Genomic DNA, 21621 nt, shown 5'->3' on the forward strand with positions numbered 1-21621 from the left:
ACAAGCTGCCAGCACCCACCAGGCGCCTGGCCGACACCGTCCAGGACAATGGGTGTCCAGCGTGGGGCGGGAAACCTGCAAAGAAAGGGTGGCCTTTCTTTGGAGAAACAATGGAGTCGGGGAAGCTAGGAGGGGAAGTGTCTCAAGGTCAAGGGTGAGTTCAGCCCTGGCTGAGACACCCGAGGACCGCAAAGGCAAAGTGCAGGATTTTGCCACCTTGGTGAAGAGGATTCAGGACAGAGCTGGGGCTGAAGCAGAACAGGGGGGACCTTGGATTCAGAAACCACCTGGAAGACAGGCAGAATAGGACCCCAGAGTCTCCTGGGGCAAGTTAGGAAGGGTGCATGTCTTCTGAGCACCCATAGGTGCTAGACTTGAAACTGGGATTTAAGGGTTCCATGGAGAATGCGGAGCGAGGCCTGTTTCTTTAAGGAGTCTTTCATCACCGCTTGACTAGTCACTGGGGAACCAGCCTGGGTATCAGATGTAACTTGTGTTTTGTTTTGTTTTTTAGATTTATTTATTTTTATACAAGAACCAGGGTACAGGCCAGATGCGCGGGAGGGTGAGAGGATTCACCAGAGACAGAGCCGGGAGCAGAACAGGCAGACTAAAGAAATACACTGCTGAGGGGAGCAGCGGGTGAGGCGGGAGAGGTCTGCCGTACCATGTGGGACCCTCGCCAGTCGGCCGGGATTAACCGGCGCTGCAGAGGTTGCAGACAGCTTCACAGTGTGGCGCTCAACCGCCTGCGCCACCAGGAAGGCCTTAACTTGTGTTTTAGGTGGCAGAAGCCAGCGTGTTAGTCTGACCTTAATGTGGCGACTTTAGACCCAAATAAAGTCAGCGGTCAGTTGTGGATCCAATTGTATATGTGACCTCACTGAGTAGAAAGTATGTGAAGTTGTCCAGACAATTGCAATCAGAGAGTAAGTAAATGCTTTAGCTGAGGATGCAGGCCTACCTCCGAACTGGAGACTGTGGGCTGTGAGGACACCTCTTTCTAGAAATCTCTCTAACATAACAGCATTGTCTAGAGGCAATTTGAAAGGATAGGCTTTGGTGGGAAGGCAGCACTTACGGGCATTTATTAATTCATCTAAGGACCTCCTATTCCAAGGGCTGCGCTAGTTTTTAGAATATAGAAGTGAACAGAATGGCACACGGCATGTGGGTAGGAGGAGGGAGTAATAGGATAAGTTTAAAGCCTAACACACCAGCTAGTTAGCATTTGTCTGTCTTGACAAGAGAGTAAGGGGACAGGGCATGTCCCCCCAGGTCCCTGGCTATGTGATACCTTGGCTGCCATGGCACCTTCTGGCAGTCAAAAAGCCCTGGTTCAGGCAGAATATCCGGGGGCACCTGGACAAATTGGCACCTGTGCCCCAAAAGAAACTCAGGCTCTTGAGTACCTTGAGACTGAGATTAGAATGAGGAACTGGAGGTGCTGGTTAAAGGCTTTTTGAAAAGTGACAAGAAGCAGAGCGCCAGGGAGACCTCCTGAAACAAAAAGGCTCCCCAAGATGCCAGGGCCGGGGTCCACATAGATTAGAGGGCTGGGGTTTGAGAACAGAGGAATTAACTTGACTGAAAGCAGCTGCCAGTCACCAGCAATAGTTCTCTGCCTTCCTTGGGCAAACCATAGTTCAGATGAAGCGTGGACTTAAGGAAGGGAAGTTCCTTTGCGACAGGAAAGGTTCCCAGGACAAAAACAGGACAGACGCAAGGATGCAACTTGGCTGTTCCCGTTGTTCCTGCTGGGCTGCTGAACAAGAGGTTAAGTAAATCCAGCTGAGCTGACCTGCAGCTGAGCGGCCCTCACCATCAGCAACAAGAAACAACTCACAGGGCCTCCCCGGTGGCGCAGCGGTTGAGCGCTGGGTTGCCAAGCTACCCGCAGCCTCTGCAGTGACGGTTCGATCCCCGGCCCCGGGTGAGGGTCCCACATGGCGCGCAGCCCTCTCCTGCCGCCAGCTGCTCCCCTCAGCGGTGTATTTCGTTGGTCTGCCTGTTCTGCTCCCCACTGTCTCTGGTGAATCCTCTCACCACTCCCCCCCAACTATAGCCTACACCCCAGTTCTTGTATCCATAAATAAAAAATAAATCTTAAAAAAAAAAAATCTCACCCCCTAAAGCAGCTCACAAAATCCTGTCTGTTTCTTCAGGGAGCTCTTTGTTGTTGTTTTAAGATTTAGGAATTAATGAAAGGCCCGCGGCTCTGCCCCCAGGAGACCCCTGGCCCGCAGCACCCTGGAGGCTTCTTTGGGCCCCGGGCTCCTCCCCAGCTGGAGAGGCCGGGCGGGCGGGAGGGCTGCGCGGCTTGTCCCGGGGGGCCCTGGGCGGCCGCGGTGCCCGCGTCCGTGTCTCCCGCGGGGAGGCCGCGTCCAGGCGCGGGCGGGCGTCGGCGCTCGGGCGGCTCATCCCCTCCCCAGGCTGCTGCAGCGCCGCCGGGCGGGAGAGCAGCCTCGGAAGGTCAGGAGCGGACCAAGGGGACACAGGGGGCTCCTCCCGGCGGGCTCCGCCGGCCCCGCGCGCAGAGCAAGCTGGTGGGAACGCAGGGATCCCGCAGGCTGGGCGCGCGCTGCACACCCGGCGCCCCGCGCCCCCGTCGCCGCCCGGAAGGCGTGGCGGGCCGGGCAGGAGAGCGGGGACTCGGGGTGCGGAGATCAGGGAGGGCGGAGCGGACGCCGCGAGGGCGCCGGGCGGCGGGTCTCGAAGGCTGGGGTGCAAGCCGGGCCCAGGGCGCCCCCTTCTGGGCCCGCCCCGCGCACCCTCCTCTCAGATTGTAGGCGTTTAAAAAACGGTGATAAAATACACGTAACGAAACATTTACCATTTTAACTTTTTTTAAAAAAAAAAGGTTTATTTATTTCTGCATACGAGAACTGGGTATCAGGCTTTTCTGCCCTCCCGCCATTAGGATGGATGTGGGATCCCTGCGGTCCTGAACGCATGCCTGATGGCGGCGCCTGGAGTGGGGAGTGCGCATGCGTAAGTGGGTACAGCTGGGCTGAGAGACTGAGCTTGTAAGGGCGGCCTCACCAGACGCCAGCAGAACCCCTAGAGCAGAGAACAAGGCCACAAGAGAAGGCCAGAGAGCCCAGAGTGAAGACTTGCTGGGGGCTGGGGGGCCTGCCAATCTCCTGGCCCCCCAGCATCCCTGCCTGCTGTGTACCTGGTAAATCCCAATAAAAGCCTGAAAAGCCACTGAGGGCTCCAGGACTCCTCCTTCACTCCATCTGCTCACATCATAGAGATCCTGCTCTGGCCCTTTGTAGGGTAAAGAAAATGTCAGGCTTTTCTGCCCTCCCGCCATCAGGATAGATGATGGATCCTTGTCCTGAGTGCATGCCTGATGGCGGCACCTGGAGTAGGGTGTGGGCATAGGTAGATGGGATTCACCTGGGCTGGGGCTGTACTTTTAAGGGCGGTGTCACGGGGAAGCCAGCAGAAGCCAAGAATGAATAGAAGTCGAACAGAAGCAGAGAGAACGCCAGAGAGCCCAGATAGAGTGAGGATTTGCTGGGGGCTGGGAGGCCTGCCAGCCTCCCGGCCCCCCAACACCCCTGCCTGCCATATGCCTGGTGAACCCCAATAAAAGACCTGCAAAAAGCCGCTGAGGACTCTGACTCCTCCTTTACCCAGTCTGCTGGATCAGAAAACCTGCTCTGTGGTCCATTCCTGACCTTACACCCTTCCTACCTCTGCACTGGGGTACAGGCCAGAGATGTGGGGGGTGAGGATTCACCAGGGGCAGAATGGGGAACAGAACAGGAGATTGACTGAAATACACTGCTGAGGGGAGCAGTGGGCAAGGCAAGAGAGATCTGCTGCGCCATGTGGGTAGCTCCCTGGCTGGGGGTTGAACTCGTGCTGCAGAGGCTGCGGACAGCTTCATAGGTTGTGTCTCAACCCCTTGCGCCACCAGGGAGGCCCCCGTTTTAACTTTTTAAGAAGACAGTTCAGTGGCATTAAGTGCCTGCACATTGCTCTTACACCATCACCGCCCTCACTCTCCAGAGCTTCTTCCTCTCTGGAACGGACACTGTCCCCAGGAGATAACTCCCTGTGCCATCTCCTCCCAGCCGCTGGCACCCATCCTGCTACTTCCCGTCTCTATGCAGTGGAATCATGGAAGAGTTGTCCTGGGTCTGGTTTACTTTAAGTCGCACTGTGTAACCACGCTGGAGTTTGTCAGTCTCCTTCCTGTTAAAGTCTGCATAACATTCCCTTGCATTGGGATATCCCGTTGTATCCCAACTGGGTGCCACCACCCTTTGCTTATCCTTCATCCACTGACATCCAGGGTCAGTCCCCGGGGCGCCACTCCTGCATCCAGGCACCCTTTGAAAAAGAAAGAAATTATTAAAATATACATCTTTAAGAAAAGATGTGGCATGGAAACACAATGGAATACTACTCAGCTATAAAAAAGGATGAAATCTTGCCACTTGTGGATAACGGGAATGGAAAGGGAGGTGATTATGCTGAGTGAAAGACAAAAGCCAGGTGATTTCACTAATGCATGGAATCTAAAGAAACAAACAGCCCAAACCAACCAAAACAGACCCTAGAAATCTGACTGTAGAGCTGAGGTTACCAGAAGGGGAGGATAGAGACTGGGGTACAAAGGCAGAAAGGGCCCAGTGGAATATGGTGGAGGACACTGTGTGCTTTGGTGACATATATTTGAAGAGATGTGAACCTATACCCCAGACCACATACAGTGTTGCAAACCATTGTTACCTCAGTTAAAAAAAAAAAAAAAAAAAAAAAAAATTAATTAAAAAATGGGGACATCACAGCACGTCCACAGACCTTGCCTGGTGAAAAATGGGTCTGGGTGGGGAAGAGGTTGGTGTGTAGAGCAAAACAGAAAACTGCTAGCTCACTAAAAGGGATATTGAAAAAATGGGTGCTGCTACTGATAATAATGGAATACACAACGTTCCAAGTACTTGATACACTGGTTTAATTTTTACATTGTATGAAACAACTACTATTCTTATTCCCACTTTATAAACCAGGCAGTTTAGACACAAATTGTCTTACTTATAATACAGTAACTTGTCCAACGTCAGTTCATAAAATGGGGGGTTGAGGAAGAAGAACTCACAGTTAGTAAAATGGATGAGTCACAAATAGGAGTTTTGGGGTCCCCCTGGTGGTGCAAGGGGTTAAGACACAGCATTATGAAGCTGTCCACAGCCACAGCACGAGTCCCATCCCCAGCCAGGGAGCTGAAGGCACGGCGCAGCAGACCTCTCCTGTCTCACCGTTGCTCCCCTCAGCAGTGGATTTCAGTAGATCTGCCTGATCTGCTCCCCACTCCGTCTCTGGTAAATTCTCTCACCCTTGCACCTCTGGCCTGTACCCTAGTTCTTGTATGCATAAATCTTTTTTTTTTTAAATGGGAAAATTAAAAAGCAGCATTCTGCCTCCAGAGCCTACACTATATTCTCATGCAAACCATAGTTAATAGATTCCACATAATGAATCATTTTCTTTGGGTCAACCTTGATCCTTCAGGAAACAGTACACGTTTGTTCTTCCTATACATTTCCCCTTTCCTTCTGCATGTTGGTGAAGGGTAAATAAAAAGTATCAGGCTTTTCTGCCCTCCCGCCGCCATTAGGATTGACGATGGTTCCCAGCAGTCCTGAACGCATGCCTGATGGCGGACACTTGGAGTAGGGTGTGGGCATGTGTGAGTGGGTACACCTGGGCTGAGAGACAGAGCTTAGAAGGGTGGCGTCATGGGGGCGCCAGCAGAACCGCTTGAGGAGCAAAGAACAAGGCCATCAGAGAAGGCCGGAGAGCCCAGACAGAGTGAAGACTTGCTGGGGGCTGGGAGGCCTGCCAGCCTCCCGCCCCCCAGCACCCCTGCCTGCTGTGTACCCAGTAAATCCCAATAAAAGCCTGAAAAGCCACTGAGGGCTCCACAACTTTTCCCTTACTCCAGCTGCTCGGGTCACAGAGATCCTGCACTGTACGCTTCCTGCCGCTACTGTTGGCCACTAGAACACCAGGAGACTATTTCCATGAAGAAAACTTTCATTGATTCCTTCTTCCCACCTTCCCCCCCCCCCACCCCGCTCTCTCCAGCCTATACCTGTGCCTGGATGTGCTCGTTGCTTGGGATCCCTGCCCTCAGGTGCCTGTTAGGTTGCCCTTTGCATTTCCAAGACTCCCCACCCACAGCAGTTTAATCCCAGAGTCCAGGTGATCGGTCCCAAGTTCAATATGCTGGCTTCTGATGGTTTAGAAGCCTGGTGAGGAAAAAACTTGATGACACAGAAGTGGAAAACACAGCTCCTGCCTTAGAATATTGTGAGTTACACACCCTTTCTCCAGGCTTCACGTGACAGCTTCACCCCCATCACCACCAGGCTGGCACGAGACTCCCAGACCAAGATGTGCCAGATTCCCGTTTTCACCTGCCAACCAGGTAGGTGCATTGCATTACATGATTGGCCACTGTCATATGTCAGTTACACCTCAATAAAGCTGAAATTATAATTTTTTACAGAAACATTTGAGCCCAGTGTTTCTATTGTTCTGAGAAAAGCTTCAGAGACTGATTGTGAATCTCTTAAAGGTTGGTTCCAAGGAGCACCGATCAAAGGTCTTCGCATGAAATCACTACCACAACCGGCCCTTCTCACAACCGGCTAGAAAGAGTCATGCCTGGCAAAGGCATCTCCTACCCATTCTGAAGGGTAGAAAAAGAAAAAGAAAATAAGAAGAGGAAGAAAAAGGGTAGGAGGAGGAAAAGCAACACTTTCATTTTGCTTGTAACAAAAGTGTCACTTCTTAGAATAAGACTCTTGTTAGGGTTTTTTTTTTTAAAGATTTGAACAGTTTTATTGAGTTATAATTTATTTACCATGAAATTCACCCACTATAAGTATATGGTTCAATAATCTTTAGTAAGTTTATATAATTCCCATAATTCCAGTCTGTCACTCTGAAAAGTTCTCTTGAGCCCATTTGCTGACTATTGTCATTTTATAATGTCTTTGGAGTCTCAGACAGTGAAGCTCAATGGATCTGAAAACTTACAATGAAATTTTTTAATATTCATTTTTGTTTCTGCCCAGGGCAAGAATCTCTCCTTCATTTCCTGAGATCTTTGGTAGGATGCTATTTTCTCAAAGTTTCTTGCCCTCCCTGTATTTGAAAAGTCTTCAGTTCTCCACAAATGACAGGTTTGATTTTGATATTTACTTGATGTGCTCGCTTGCATTTAACTCTGTCTTCTGGGGGCATTATTTTGCACCCTGTGCAAAACAGTTTTCCAATCAGTAACAATAAACAAACTTTCAGTTTAGGTTGAAAATAACAGGTACGTTCCCTGCAGGAAAATGTTCTCTGCAAATATAAGAATCACAGTCGTAAAATTTTTTTTTTTTATAAAATTTTTTTTTTTAAATAGGGGCATGTTTATTTATTTATTTGCTTGTTTGTTTGTTTTGTTTATACATGCACTGGGTATAGTCAGAAGCGCGGGAGGGTGAGAGAAATCACCAGAGCCAGAGCCGGGAGCAGAGCAGGCAGAAGGACCGAAGTACACTGCTGAGGGGAGCAGCGGGCGGCAGGAGAGGTCTGCGCGCCATGTGGGACCCTCCTCCGGTGGCCGGGGAGCAGCCAGGGATCGAACCGGCGCCGCGGAGGCTGCGGGCAGCGTCGCAACCCAGCGCTCAACCGCTGCGCCACCAGGGAGGCCCCACAGTCGTAAAATTACAGAATAGTTCTTTGATAAGGAGGTATAGCTTTACCTCATCACTTTGAAAATTGCTCTTCTTGGTATTGAAAAAGACAAACAGGAAAATAATGGTGCCAGCAGCCTTTAGAACAATGGCCCTTGGTGGAGGTTCAGGCAGTAAATGAGGTCTGTACTGTGTATATGCACAGCTCTGGTGGCATGGGCATCATGGCTGCCTCCTAACATACTTTTTTTTTTTTAAAGTATGTCATATTTAGGACCTCCCCTGGTGGCGCAGGCAGTTGAGCGCCATGCTGTGAAGCTGTCCTCAGCCTCTGCAGCACCAGTTCGATCCCTGCCAACCGGTGAGGGTCCCACATGGCGCAGCAGACCTCTCCTGTCTCGCCCGCTGCTCCTGTCAGTAGTGTATTTCATCAGTCTGCCTGTTCTGCTCCCCGTTCTGTCTCTGGTGAATCCTCTCACCTTCTTGTGCATCTGGCCTGTAAACCTGTTCTTGTATAAAATAAATAAATCTTTAAAAAAAGTATGTCATGGGGGCCTCCCCTGGTGGTGCAGCGGCTGAGCACTGGGTTGCGAGGCTGCCCACAGCCTCTGCAGTGCCGGCTCGTTCCCCAGCCACCGGCGAGGGTCCCACAAAAAAAAAAAAAAGTATGTCATACTTATTAAAGGCAATCATTTATACTTTATTTTTTAAAGATTTATTTTTATTTATGCATACAGAACTGGGGTGTAGGCCAGTTCTGCTCCCCACTCTGTTTCTGGTGAATCCTCTCACCCTCCCTTGCATCTGGCCTATACCCCGGTTCTTGTATGAATAAATAAATAAATCTTTAAAAATGTTTTTTCTGATAATGGCAATTAAAAACAGCTACTCTCACCGCCCTTGCCCTTGTGTCCACACCAATATTCAGTTCAGATTGCCTTAATCTTGAAGTGTAATCTGATAAGACTCAAGGCCAAATGCTTCAGGTCCTGGACAAGATCATAAAATACTTGTATGCCCCTGGCTCCTTGACTGGTTGACATCAGTCAGGGGACCTCCTGCTGGGTTCGCCCCCCCTCCTGGCCAGGAGGTGGCCACAAAGCATCATCCTCTTTTGTAATTTCACTGATCCTGGTTCCTCCATCACACTTGAGTGTGCAGAGCCTTTTCTGATCATGATGTTTTATCATTGCTGCTGTTGGTATATCTCAATTCCTTGTCGGATCAAAAGTCAAATTCCAGAAACTCATGACCAGACTTGCCTGTTTGACCCATGTAGTAATGCAGATAAAAGTCAGTCTTATAGGGGGGTGCTAGGAGGGATTACGGTCAAAATAAGGGGGGTGGGAATTGTATGGTGACTATAACCAAGATAAAAAAGCATACATTATGCAAAAATGAAAAATGATGTAAAAGATAAATTTAAAAAAAAAAGTCAGTCTCCCTGGCTCACGATAGAACACTTACACCCAACTTTAAAATCAAACCTCGATGGGCCTCCCTGGTGGCACAGCAGTTAAGTCTCAGCCCTATGAAGCTACTGCCAGCCACTGCAGTGTGAGTTCAGTCCCTGGCCAGGATGCTGACCCACATGGTGCATCAGACCTCTCCTGTCTCCCCACTGCTCCCCTCAGAAGTGTATTTCAGTAGATCTGCCTGTTCTGCTCTCTACTCTATCTCTGGTGAATCCTCTCACCTCCTGCACCTCTGGCCTGCACCCGGAGGTGTTCTTGTGTGCATAAATAAATAAAATAAATGTTTAAAAAATAAAATCGAACCGCACCACCATTGCATGCACTGGCACTGACATCTAGGGCTGCCAGCAGAAGTGACCTAATGTGTAAGACCTTTAATAGCAGAGAATGTTGATAGGATTACTGTGCATAGAGAGAGAAGGGATGATAGTTTCCCAGTGAAACACCCAAAGTTACCCTAAGTGGGGCCACTGAGGCCTAAAGCTTGCCATAAGTCTAAGGCACCCTCTGGCAGGGAACCACAGGAAAAGGACAGAAGGGACCAGGTAAGTCTGGGATGAAAGGAGCAAAATCAAAGTACAAATCCAGTTAAAGGCTGCCATTGTCAGCCTCCCCATGGGTCACCCACATCTCTTCCAAGTGTCTCTTCATGTCTTAATTCCACATGTCTCCTTCCATGTCCCCCAAGTCCCTGGGGACATATCTAAAGCTGAGAAGCAAGCAGGCTTTCTTCACATTGTAACAGGGTGGTGCCCAGGAAAGGGGGAGGTTCCAGATTCCCTGCCCCACCCAAGGGAGGGTAGAGCTGAGCAAGGAGAGAAGAAGCTGCAGAGGAGACTGAGGAAGGAAGGAAGTAGGATGGAGCCAGAAGAAGACCTGAAGGAGGCACATGGAGCCGAGAGACACATGAAGAAACTACACTTGCCTTTTGGTAGTGGACTGGGTGACACACCTGTGGGGAGGTGACAGTGGTGGTTTTTGTCTTGATTTCAATTTTGCTTTTTTCCTCCCAGACTTGTCTGGTTGTTTCTGACCCTTTTCTGTGGGTCCCCACTGGAAGATGCTTTCGACTTGTGGCAGGTTTTGGGGCCTTGCTCTGGGCCAATCCTGCTTGGGTGGACTTTTACCCATAAGGGGATGGGTAACTTTAGGTGCTTGATTTAGAAACTATATCCTTTGCCTTTCCTGTGTTGTTTACTAATTGTATTAAAGTTCCTTTTCATTAAAGTCTCATACATTTTGTGTTGATGCAGCAGATGGCAGAACCCATTTAGAGTAGGCAGGTTTGGGGGCTCTGGGGTGCCCAACATGTCTCTACTCCATGTGCCTCCTCCAAGTGCCTTCTTTTTTTTTTTTTTTTTAGATTTATTTATTTATTTGTTTGTTTGTTTGTTTATTTATTTATTTATTTATACATGCACTGGGTACAGTCAGAAGGGCGGGAGGGTGAGAGAATTCACCAGAGCCAGAGCGGGGAGCAGAGCAGGCAGAAGGACCGAAGTACACTGCTGAGGGGAGCAGCGGGCGGCAGGAGAGGTCTGCGCGCCATGTGGGACCCGCCTCCGGTGGCCGGGGAGCAGCTGGGGATCGAACCGGCGCTGCAGAGGCAGCGGGCAGCTTCGCAACCCAGCGCTCAACCGCTGCGCCACTGGGGAGGCCCCTCCAAGTGCCTTCTTGCAAGTCGTCTCTCCAGCCTCCCCTCGCCCACTCAGCTCCACCCTTCACTAGGTGGGGCAGGGAACCTGGAACCACCCCCTTCTTATGGAAATTACATAGCTCCAATCTCTCTTTTCATTATCCTCCACCATTTCCATGGTGGCCAAGATCCCGGGGTGCAGCCTTAGGAGACAGTCTTTTCTGGGGTCCCAGTGTGCCTAACACCCATTTAATCCTCTTCCCATGTTATCCCTGCTACATGCTTAGAAGGGAATGTTATCCCTGCTACCTGCTTTGTTCTGTGCGTGGCTCCTGATTGGAATAGCCAAGGCTGAGGCATTTCTCATATCCATAGTGATTGTTTTGAGGCCAGGTAGTGAGAGCCCAACTGGCCCAATCAGAATGAAGAAGACTTATTTAATGATGGTAGGAAGAAATTTCATTCTTCCTCTGTTTCCCACTTTCTCCTCTTCCCCCTTTTTCTTCAAGTCGGGTGATTTAGTGTCTAAATAAGTGTCAGTTGGATTTTATTACTTGCATTGCAAGGAGTCCCTATGGCTATGTTTTATGATAACACAGTCAGGTCAATATTATCCAAATTTTAGGCTGAGAAAGTGAATGAGAAGCTAAACAATTTGCTTAAAGTCTATCTGATTCTAAAGCTCAAGTTATTTACCATTGTGCTATCGTAGCTCTTCCATCCTGTGTAAGTATTCCTGTTTTCCTATACACTGAGTGATGTTGGATAGCATCTCTAGTTAGACAAGTGAAGTGGGCCTCCCTGCTGGCGCAGCGGCTAAAGACAGTGCTATCAAGCTACCTCTAGTCACTGCAGCATGAGTTCAATCCCCAGCCAGCCAGGAAGCAGCCCACATGGTACAGCAGACCTTTCCTGCCTCCCCACTGCTCCTCTCAGCAGTGTATTTCAGTAGATCTGCCTGTTCTGCTCCCCACTCTGTCTCTGGTGAATCCTCTCACCCCCTGCACCTCTGGCTTACACCCCAGTTCTTGTATGCATAAATAAATAAATCTTTTAAAAAAGGAATAAACAAGTATACATTCCAAATATTAAATACAGAACTGCAGCTTTCTACTCAAACACATGAATGTAAATCAACTAAGAAAACTATTTGAAATTGCCAGGAAAAAAGTGGTAACTTCATTACAATAAAGAGACTGCACTGTTTTCAAGGGAAATTAAAAAAAGGAACGTTGGAGTCATGGTATCAGTGCTTGCCAGAACCAGCACATTTGCCAAGGATTTTCCCTATGTGGAAAGCTTGTCCCAGCTTCTTACTGTCTGTGTGGTGAAGGACCTGGCCCTGGTCAGGGCATGGGCAGGTCGGCCTGGTGCCAGGCATCTACCCACCACGGGACCCAGTCAGATGTCGCCCTTCCGTCCTGGGCATGATGGGGCCATCCTGGAAACAGCTGCCTCTGGATTCCTTTTCTTCCCTTGGAGTCTCGATGGCCCCACCTGCATCTTAACACTAATGCCCAGGGATTTCTGCTGACTGCCAGAGCCTCTGCTGGGCAACCCCAGGTTGCTGAGAACACCATGGGCAGAAAGGCCTGTTCTGGGCCCGTTTTGCAGCTGCCCAGGAGATGCAGCTGTCAACATCCCCTGAGAGGCCCATGTGGCCTGTGGAGCAGAGCCTGTCCCTCCCTGCCTTGCTCACACCTCTTCTCAGAAACTTTACACTGGCCCTGAGTTCTTCACTGGGTGCTGCTATGCAGGTAAATACAACAGGCTGGTGGATGGGTTTCCCCCCCTTTTAATTAAATCCATCCGTGTTGACCACAGGCCCTCTGGTCCATGGTTCCAGCCACCTAATGTCCGCGGGAAGTGGTGGCGGCCCTTCTGGCCTTGCCAGCCACCCTCAGGCATGCTGCCGCCCCATGGCCGCCTCGTGCTTCAGAGAACTCGGCCAGCGTGCGTGTGGCGGGGCCTTGACTTCCCCACTCTCCCTGCCTGCTGACGCGTCTTTTGGCCTTTGTGCGTCTCGCTGCTGCTTACGTTTGATTGCAAAGTCCTGCGGCCTGGCCTCCCTGGGCCCACATAATACCCTGGCTCAGCTCCACAGGTGCTGAACCCTTGGGTCCTGGAGGAGGTGACGGGTGTCGTGACCCTCACAGCGCAGGGCTAGGGCCGCCAGGCAGGAGGAGGCCTCGCCTCTACCCGCCTCCTTCCTCAGAGGGCTTCACGCCAAACCTCAGCCTCTCCTTGTGAAACCTCTTCCAGGAGGCTTGGGGGCTCCTCTGGCCGTGCTAGCGCACCCCACCCTCACCCGCTGAAGGAGCAGGGGCTGGAGAGTCACTTCAAACAGGGCTGAGGGAGTGTCCCTGTGAAAAGAACGTCGTTTTTGTTCTTCATTCTGACTGTTTGACTGTGGCTGCCTTCCAGTTGGGCTGCAGGAAAGTACTAATTTTCTACTTGGAGTCAGGGAGGGTGGGACTGAGAACTTGGTGCGAGCAGCAGCGTCAGCCTCTGACTGGACAGCGTTGCCATTAATTCCATCCCGGCTGGGTGGAAACGCCCTTTTGTTATGTTCTAACACCTCTCGTCAGGCGTCAGGACACCCTGCAGCCCAAATCTCTCAGTGCTTAAAGACAAATGGTCCATCACAAGGTTGTATTACTTCAGGCTAAATTAATTTGGGGGAAAGTGGTTTCTATTATTGAGATACTGCAAAATAGGAGAAGGTTGCTCTAAGCTCCCCCTCTCTCCCTCAAGAGACATAGTTCAAACCTGTCGTTGTTATATTTGTACTGCAATATATGCGCATAGTCAGTGGTTTGGACTCTGCTAGTGTTGAAGATGGAAATAAAACCATCTTAACCAGAAAAAGAGACAAAACTAACCACGAAACTTCTAAAATTAAATTTTAAGTAAAATATAAATGGGAAAACACTTAAAAAGAGTCCATTTGGCTGCAAAATAAAAGTGGGGTGAACATGTTCCTGCTTTTTAGGGGATTATAAAAATGAACTAGCAGGTTTTTAAATCCATGGAAATACTGATATAAGTCGAGGCCTGTAGAGAAGGCTGTTGGGAGATTTCCTTCAGAACCATTGCTGTGTCAGCGACTCAAAGCTATGTCCTCTACACCAGAAGTCATAATCTGTTTTTCTTTGGATGCTTCTGGCACTTGCCTTGAGTTTCTTTGGTGGCTCTTAACATCCATTAGGGGTCTCCCTGGTGGTGCAGGGGTTAAAGACAGCACTATCAAGTTATCATGAGTTCGATGACAGCCCAAGTTCCATTTCCAGCGGGCCAGGGAGCTACCCACATGGCACAGACCTCTCCTGTCTTGCCCGCTGCTCCCCTCAGCAGTGTGTTTCAGTGGATCTACCTGTTCTGCTCCCCACTCTTTGTGGTGAATCCTCTCACCACCACCACCCCCACCTCTGGCTTACACCCCAGTTCTTGTATGCATAAATAAAAAAAAAAACATTATCCATCAGGTTATATTTCTGTGTGTGTTTTATCTCTCTCTTGACTCTAAGTGTACATAGGTAGAATAATAGTCGTGTGTCTTGATTAACAGGTTCATCTTTCGTGCACAGTGCTTTGCCTGTGGCGGGGTTTTATTACGTGGTTACCGACTATGTGAACAGATTGGAGATTGAGTCAGCAGCACTGGTTTTCCTTCCTGGCTTTGGCAGCCACATCTGCTCAGTGCATCAAACAACCCCAGATGTGAGGCAAAATGATACGATCCCAACAGAAATAAAATTTGACTCCAAGCAAGAGGAATTACAAATCCTAAATCCAGAGAGATGCATTTTAAGTAGTTAACTTTTAGAGATGTTATGTTAGTTCCAGGGATTATTTGTGTGGTTTTTTTTAAAGAATTATTTTATTTATGCATACAAGAACTGGGGTGTAGGCCAGAGGTGCAGGGGGGTGAGACGATTCACCAGAGACAGAGTGGGGAGCAGAACAGGCAGATCTACTGAAATACACTGCTGAGGGAAGCTGTGGGGAAGTCAGGAGAGGTCTGCTGCGCCATGTGGGTATCTACCTGGCCGGGGATCGAACTCAGGTTGCAGTGACTGGTGATCACGTTTGATAGTACTGAGACTTTAACCCTGTGCCACCAGGGAGGTCCTATTTCATTCAATCTTTTTTTTTTAAAGATTTATTTATTTATTTATACAAGCCCTGGGTACAGTCAGAAGTGCGGGAGGGTGAGAGAATTCACCAGAGCCAGAGCAGGGAGCAGAGCAGGCAGAAGGACCGAAGTACACTGCCGAGGGGAGCAGCGGGTGGCAGGAGAGGTCTGCGCGCCATGCGGGACCCTCCTCCAGTGGCCGGGGAGCAGCCGGGGATCGAACCGGCGCTGCAGAGGCTGTGGGCAGCTTCTCAACCCAGCGCTCAACCGCTGCGCCACTGGGGAAGCCCCTATTTCATCCAATCTTAAAAACAAAACACTTTTATCCCACTTCTCCCTCCAGTTACTGTCCCATTTTGCTGTTCTTCTACCACAAAACTTCTTGGGAGAATTTTCTAAACTTGCATCTTCCTTAAGCACACTTGGATCATGTTCCTGCACCATACTCCTCCAGATCTGCTCTCAAGGTCACCAAAGAACTGTGGTGCCTAAAGTCAGTGGACAGTCTCAGTCCTCATCTTACACGATGTCTCAGAAGCATTTGAAACCGTTGATCATCCCCTTTCTTTAAACACTTTGTTCTTGACTTAACGGTCTCCTTGTTTTCCTCCAACTCCAAAGCCAGCCCTTGTCAAATCTCTCTGGCTGATTCCTTCAGCTCTCCTTGCTTCTTAATGTTGCAGGCTCCAGGACTCAGTTTAAAGAGCCCTTCTCGGGCCTCCCTGGTGGCACAAGCGGTTAAGACACAACCTATGAAGCTGTCCCAACCAGGGAGCTACCCACACGGCGAAGTTGACCTCTCCTGTCTCGCCCGCTGCTCCCCTCAGCAGTGTGTTTCACTCAGTCTGCCTGATCTGCTCCCCACTCTGTCTCTGGTGAATCCTATGACCCCTGTATCTCTGGCCTGTACCCAGTTCTTGTATGCATAAATAAATAAATCTTTAAAAAAAAATAGAGATCCCTTCACTTGCTATCATCACTCCTTTGGTGATCTTACCCCATCTCATGCTTTTAAATCTCATCTACACACCAGAGATGCCCAACTGCTGTCTCTAGTCTAAATATCTCCCCTAAACTCCAGACCTGTATATCTAGACCAGATATGTTTGCCAGGGTTTATTAGCTATCTCAACCAGCACACCCAGAACTAAGCTCTTTATCTTTTCCTCAAAGTCTACTCTGCCCATATTCCTTCCCATTCCAGTGAATGTCATTGTCATCCTTTTAATAGGTGTAGTCATGCTTCTTTCTTTTTTCATTCTTATACTCCTTTTCCTTCAAAAATATATCCAGAATCCACCCATAACGCCCTCCTTTCACTGCTGCCACCTTTGTTGGAGCCCCCACACCTAGGATCAGTGCACTTCTCACCTGATTGGTCTCTGTGCTTTCTCTCTTGCTCCCCTGCTGTTTATTTTCAACATAGCTATCAGAGCAAGCCTTTGAAGACAAACAAGAGAGATCAGGCTATTCCACTGTTCAAAACTCTCCAGCAGCTCCCATCTCAGATTAAAAAAAAAACCCACAGATATCACCTTCTAGCTTCCCTGATACTCACTCTGCTTTTGCCGTGCTGGCCACTGGCCAGGTCTATTTCTGGCTCAAGGCCTTCTTTTCCCTCTGCTTCTACTGCCCTCCCACTGACGTCCACCCGGCTCACCTCTGACTCCCTTCAGGTCTGTTACTTATTCAGTGGTGTCATCGCTGACCACCCTATTTAATATAGAAACACCATCTCCAGTCCAGTTTGATTCCCCTTCTTAGATTTATTTTAATCTATAGCACTTAACATTTTCAAATATACTCTCCAATTTCTGTCATTAGTTTACTTGTCTGCCTCCCCAGGTAAACTGTAAGCTCCATGAGGGCAGGAATTTTTGCTTTGGCTTATTCCACCTCTACACCCCTCTCTCTAATCAGTGCTCAATAAATATTTTTTTTAAACCATTATGTACTTTTAGAGGTATGGGGGGGGGTTAGCAATAAGCAGGACAGACCAGGTCTCTGACCTCAAAGCGTTTACATTGTCTTGTGGTTGGAGTGTGGAAGGGCGATAAACAAGTGGACAAACACATGCAGTTATTTCAGATTTGGATAGGTGTCATGAAAGAACTGAATAGGGAATATAAATGCATGATGGAGAAGGGATCATGACTGTGGAGAGAGTGGTCAAGAGGCCCAGCCCACGATGAGCATGTAAATCCCATGAACATGGACCTTGTCTATCTAGTTCATAGGGTGGAAGTGGGGTTGGAAGTTCATCATTCAGAACCTGTTCAGAAATATGTCCTAGGGAACAGAAAAGTGGAGATTTAAAAAAAATCTTTACTACTAACAAAAGGAACTAATACGTCACCCTTAAATTAGAAATACTTATACTCAGCTAGTCAGAGACACTGCTCCCTGGTGGTGCAAGGGGTTAAGTCTCAGCACTATGAAGCTCTCCACAGCCACTACAGTATGAGTTCGATCCTTGGCCAGGGAGGTGACCCACATGGCACAGCAGACCCCTCCTGTCTCCCCGCTCCTCCCCTCAGCAGTGGATTTCAGTAGATCCACCTGTTCTGCTCCTCACTCAGTCTCTGGTGAATCCTCTCACCCCCCACACCTCTGGCCTTATGCATAAATAAATATTAAAAAAAAAAAACACAGAGGCGCAGCTGGACCTCCACAGCTTCCCCATGGGACAAAGCCTGCCTCTGTTAGCTTATTTCAGCCAGGAGAGTAGACCAGGTTTCTGCTCCCTGGAAGCAGGGGAGCAGTGGGGTATCAGAGAGAAAAGCAGATGCTCTGAGTCTGGAATAGTCAGTTCCTACTTCCAAGTACAGCCATCACCTCAGTCACTGCTTCCACCCTGGGGAAGAAAGAGAGAGATGGTAGCATGAAGCTGGAAATGGTGTTCACGTTCTCTTCCTTCTATGAAAAAATAAGGAACAGGATATGGATGTTTGCTCCTAGATGAAGCGGCTGCGTGAAAACCAGGATCCCACTGAGGGGAGTGTGGCGGGCTGATGCAGCCAGGCGTTGTCCCTCTGCACACACCGGGGTTGATGAGGGGTCCACACCCTCGGGGCAGCTCTCACAGTCATCCATTACCAGTTCAGGGACACTCCTGCTGGAGGTGGGGCTTTTCTACTGGCAGCTTTCACTAGAGGACACTCATTAGTTTGCTCAAAAATTTTCTTAGAACAGCCTGGCAGACTGAGATCCTTTCTAGCCAATGCACCTTCCCCCTCTCCCACTTGTCCCCAGGGGCAGACCTGTGCCAAGTCTGGAGGCTCCTCCCACCTTCTCTTTTAACCTTCATCCAGCGCATTTCCCCCACTTCTCTCTTCCAGGTCTAATTCTACCTGGGTATCTGCTTCTTGGAGGACCCAAACACCCACATTGTGTCCTCGGCATCTAGAACAGTGCCTCAGATGCCAAGTGCTCTGTTAAATTTTGTTAAATGAATTAATGCACAAATAAGGGTTTGGCATATGAGCTAAGGCCTGAAGAAGGAATTAGCCATGCAAAAAGCCAGAGAAAGTGTTTTTCAGGTAAAGGAAACACCAAGTGCCAAGACCTCAAGATGGGTAAGAGTTTGTCTTCTTGAAGACTGAAGACCAGTGGGTTTGAAACACAGAAGGGGTGAGTGAGTGCCAGAGAAGCAGAGGTGGCCAAATGCTATAGGATCTTTTTTTTTTTCTTTAACGATTTATTTATGCATACAAGAGCCGGGGTGCAGACCAGAGATGTGGGGGGAGGTGAGAGGATTCATCAGGGACAGAGTGGAGAGCAGATCAGGCAGATGTACTGAAATACACTGCTGAGGGGAGCAGCAAGTGAGACAGAGAGGTCTGCTGCACCATGTGGGTCAGCTCCCTGGCTGGGGATGGAACTCATGCTTTAGTGGCTGCGGACAGCTTCACAGTGCTGCATCTTAACCCCTTGCGTCACTAGGGAGGCCCCCAAATGCTATAGGATCTTATAGGTCCTGATAAGGAGCTTGAGTTTTATCCAATGAATAATGGGATATCAATGGGATTTTCAATGGGTGAATGGTGTGCTCTGATTGGTGTTTTAAGACGGTTCCTCTGACTACTTTCTAAAGACTAGATTGAAAATGGATGGGAGCAGAGCAGGACCAAGGAAGCAACCTAGACAAGAGATGGTGATAGTAGCTTGAATTCAAGGTTGCAGAGGTGTTGGAAAGAAGAGAATGAGAAGTTCATAACTATTTGGAGTAAAAGTGACCGTACTTTGCTGACTCTGTGGGGCAAGAGGAGTTGAGGATGATGCCAAGGTTGTTGGGTTGGGGAACTGGATGGCTAAATGATGACATTTGCTCTGGAAGGAGGGGGCCATTTATGGAGGCAAACTATTAGGCAGCCAAGTACAATTATCAATTAAGCAGTTAGACATAAAAGTCTGGAACTCAGGGAAGAGATCTTGGCTACAGATAGAGACTTGGCAGTAGGCACATAATAAATGCTCTGTGGGGATCTGGACAAGCTCACCCAGGGGAGGAGTGCTGATGAGAACAGGGCTCAGCACGGAGCCCTGAAGCACCACAATATTTAAAGGTGGGGCAGAAGAGGCAGCAAATGAACCCGGGAAAGAGCTTCCAGTGAGGCAAAAGGAAAATCTGGAAGCCAATAAATATAGTAAACATTTAACATTATTTGACATCACAGATAGGTTTTTTTAAAACTGTGACTTTGAGTCACAGTCACCAAAAGCAGGTCCTGGCACAGGACCAACCTCCAGACCTGAGAAATGCATTTCTGGGGTTGATAAGCCCCACAATAGCCCAAATGACTAAGACAAATAAAAACATGCCGGGCAAATGGTCATGCGTTAATCAAAAGCGCTAGTGACAAAAGAAAAAATAAGCAGGATGCTCTGAAAATAAAACATTTTGCGTTGCAAATGTTACCATCAAGAAAATGAAAAGACAACCCACAGAATAGGAACAATATTTGCAAATTACATATCTGATAAGACACTGGTATCCATAATATATAAAGAACGCTGATAACCATAAAAAGAAAAATAACTCAAGTAAGAGATGAACAAAGGATTCTGTCAAAGTAGAGATGTGAATGGGGCTCCCTGGTGGTGCAGGGGTTAAAGACACAGCGTTATCAAGCTATCACCAGCCACTGCAGCACCAATTTGATCCCTGCCGGCCAGGGAGCTGACCCACATGGCGCAGCAGACCTCTCCTGTCTCCCCACTGCTCCCCTCAGCAGTGGATTTCAGTAGATCTGCCTGTTCTGCTCCCCACTCTGTCTCTGGTGAATCCTCTCACCGCTCCCTCCCTCCTGCCCCCCCCCCCCACCTCTGGCCTATGCCTCAGTTTTTGTGTGATAAATAAATAAACCTTAAAAAAAAAAAAGATGTAAGTGGTTAGTAGAGGCAAAGATGCTCAACATCATTACGGTTAGAGAAACGAAGAGCAAAACCACAATAAGATACCATTTCACATCTACTAGTGTGGCCATAATAAAAAAAGACAATAACAGGTGCTGTGGAAAATGTAGAGAATTGGAGCCTCAGGCATTGCTGGTGGAATGTAAAATGCTACAGCTGCTTGAATACAGTTTGTTAGTTGCTCAGAAAGTTGAATATATCACACAGTAATTCTCCTTCTGGGTAAATACCCAGGAGAAATGAAAATGAGCACACAAAAACATATATATATATGTTACATATATATAACATATATCCATATATATACCAATGTTTATAGCAGCATTATTCGTAATAACCAAAAGGTGACAACAACACAATGTTTCTGAACTGATGAATGGAGAAGCAAGATGTGGTATATCCACACAAGGGAGTATTATTTGGCATTGAAGAAATGAAGAACTGACATATACCTCCACGTGGATAGATCTTGAGAACATAAATTAAGTGAAAGCAGCTAGACACAAAAGCCACATAGTTTAGGCTCCTACTAATTCAAAATGTCCAGAGTAGGCAAATCCATAGAGACAGAACATAGATTAGCGATTGCCCAGAGGGAGAGGAGGGGAGAGTGGGCAGTGACTGTTTATAGTAAGGTCCTTTACGGGGTCATGAAAAAGTTCTGGAATCAGTGATGATGGTTGAACGACTGTGTGAATACACTAAAACCACTGCACACTTCAAGTGGGCGAATTGAACAGTATATGAATTATATGATAATCACAATGTTAAAAAAACAAGAAGATATGAATGTATTAATGTCACCAGGAGTCCAAATTCTGACTTCCACAGAATTCCTTTCCTGGAGAGCAGATAATGTGCAAAGCCTGCGGTGGTCTAATTTTACTCACAAATTCCTTACATATCTAACTGTCAAGTTACTATTTTAAGCCTGAAACAAAAAAAAAAAAAAAGAAAAGTAACATAATTCTGGAATGCAGTCTTCTAGATTGTAGTGTAGTCAGCCGTCCAATACAGTATGTTCTTTGCATGTGGCCAAAATCTGGACTTTCTGATACTTTGGCTGCTCAATTTGGATTGTATATTATAAAATATTTATAGAGTGAGTGACAGGGGTACAGGCGAGCAAAAGGCACAAACTCCCAGTTGCAAGATGAGTTCGTCCTGGGGCTGTAACGTGGAGGGAGGCGACCAGCTAACACGGGCTTCAGTGCTTGGAAGTCTCTGAGAGCAGATCTTAAAAGTTCTCGT

This window comes from Talpa europaea, assembly GCF_964194135.1.
Source record: "Talpa europaea genome assembly, chromosome: 9".
Lineage (NCBI taxonomy): Eukaryota > Metazoa > Chordata > Mammalia > Eulipotyphla > Talpidae > Talpa > Talpa europaea.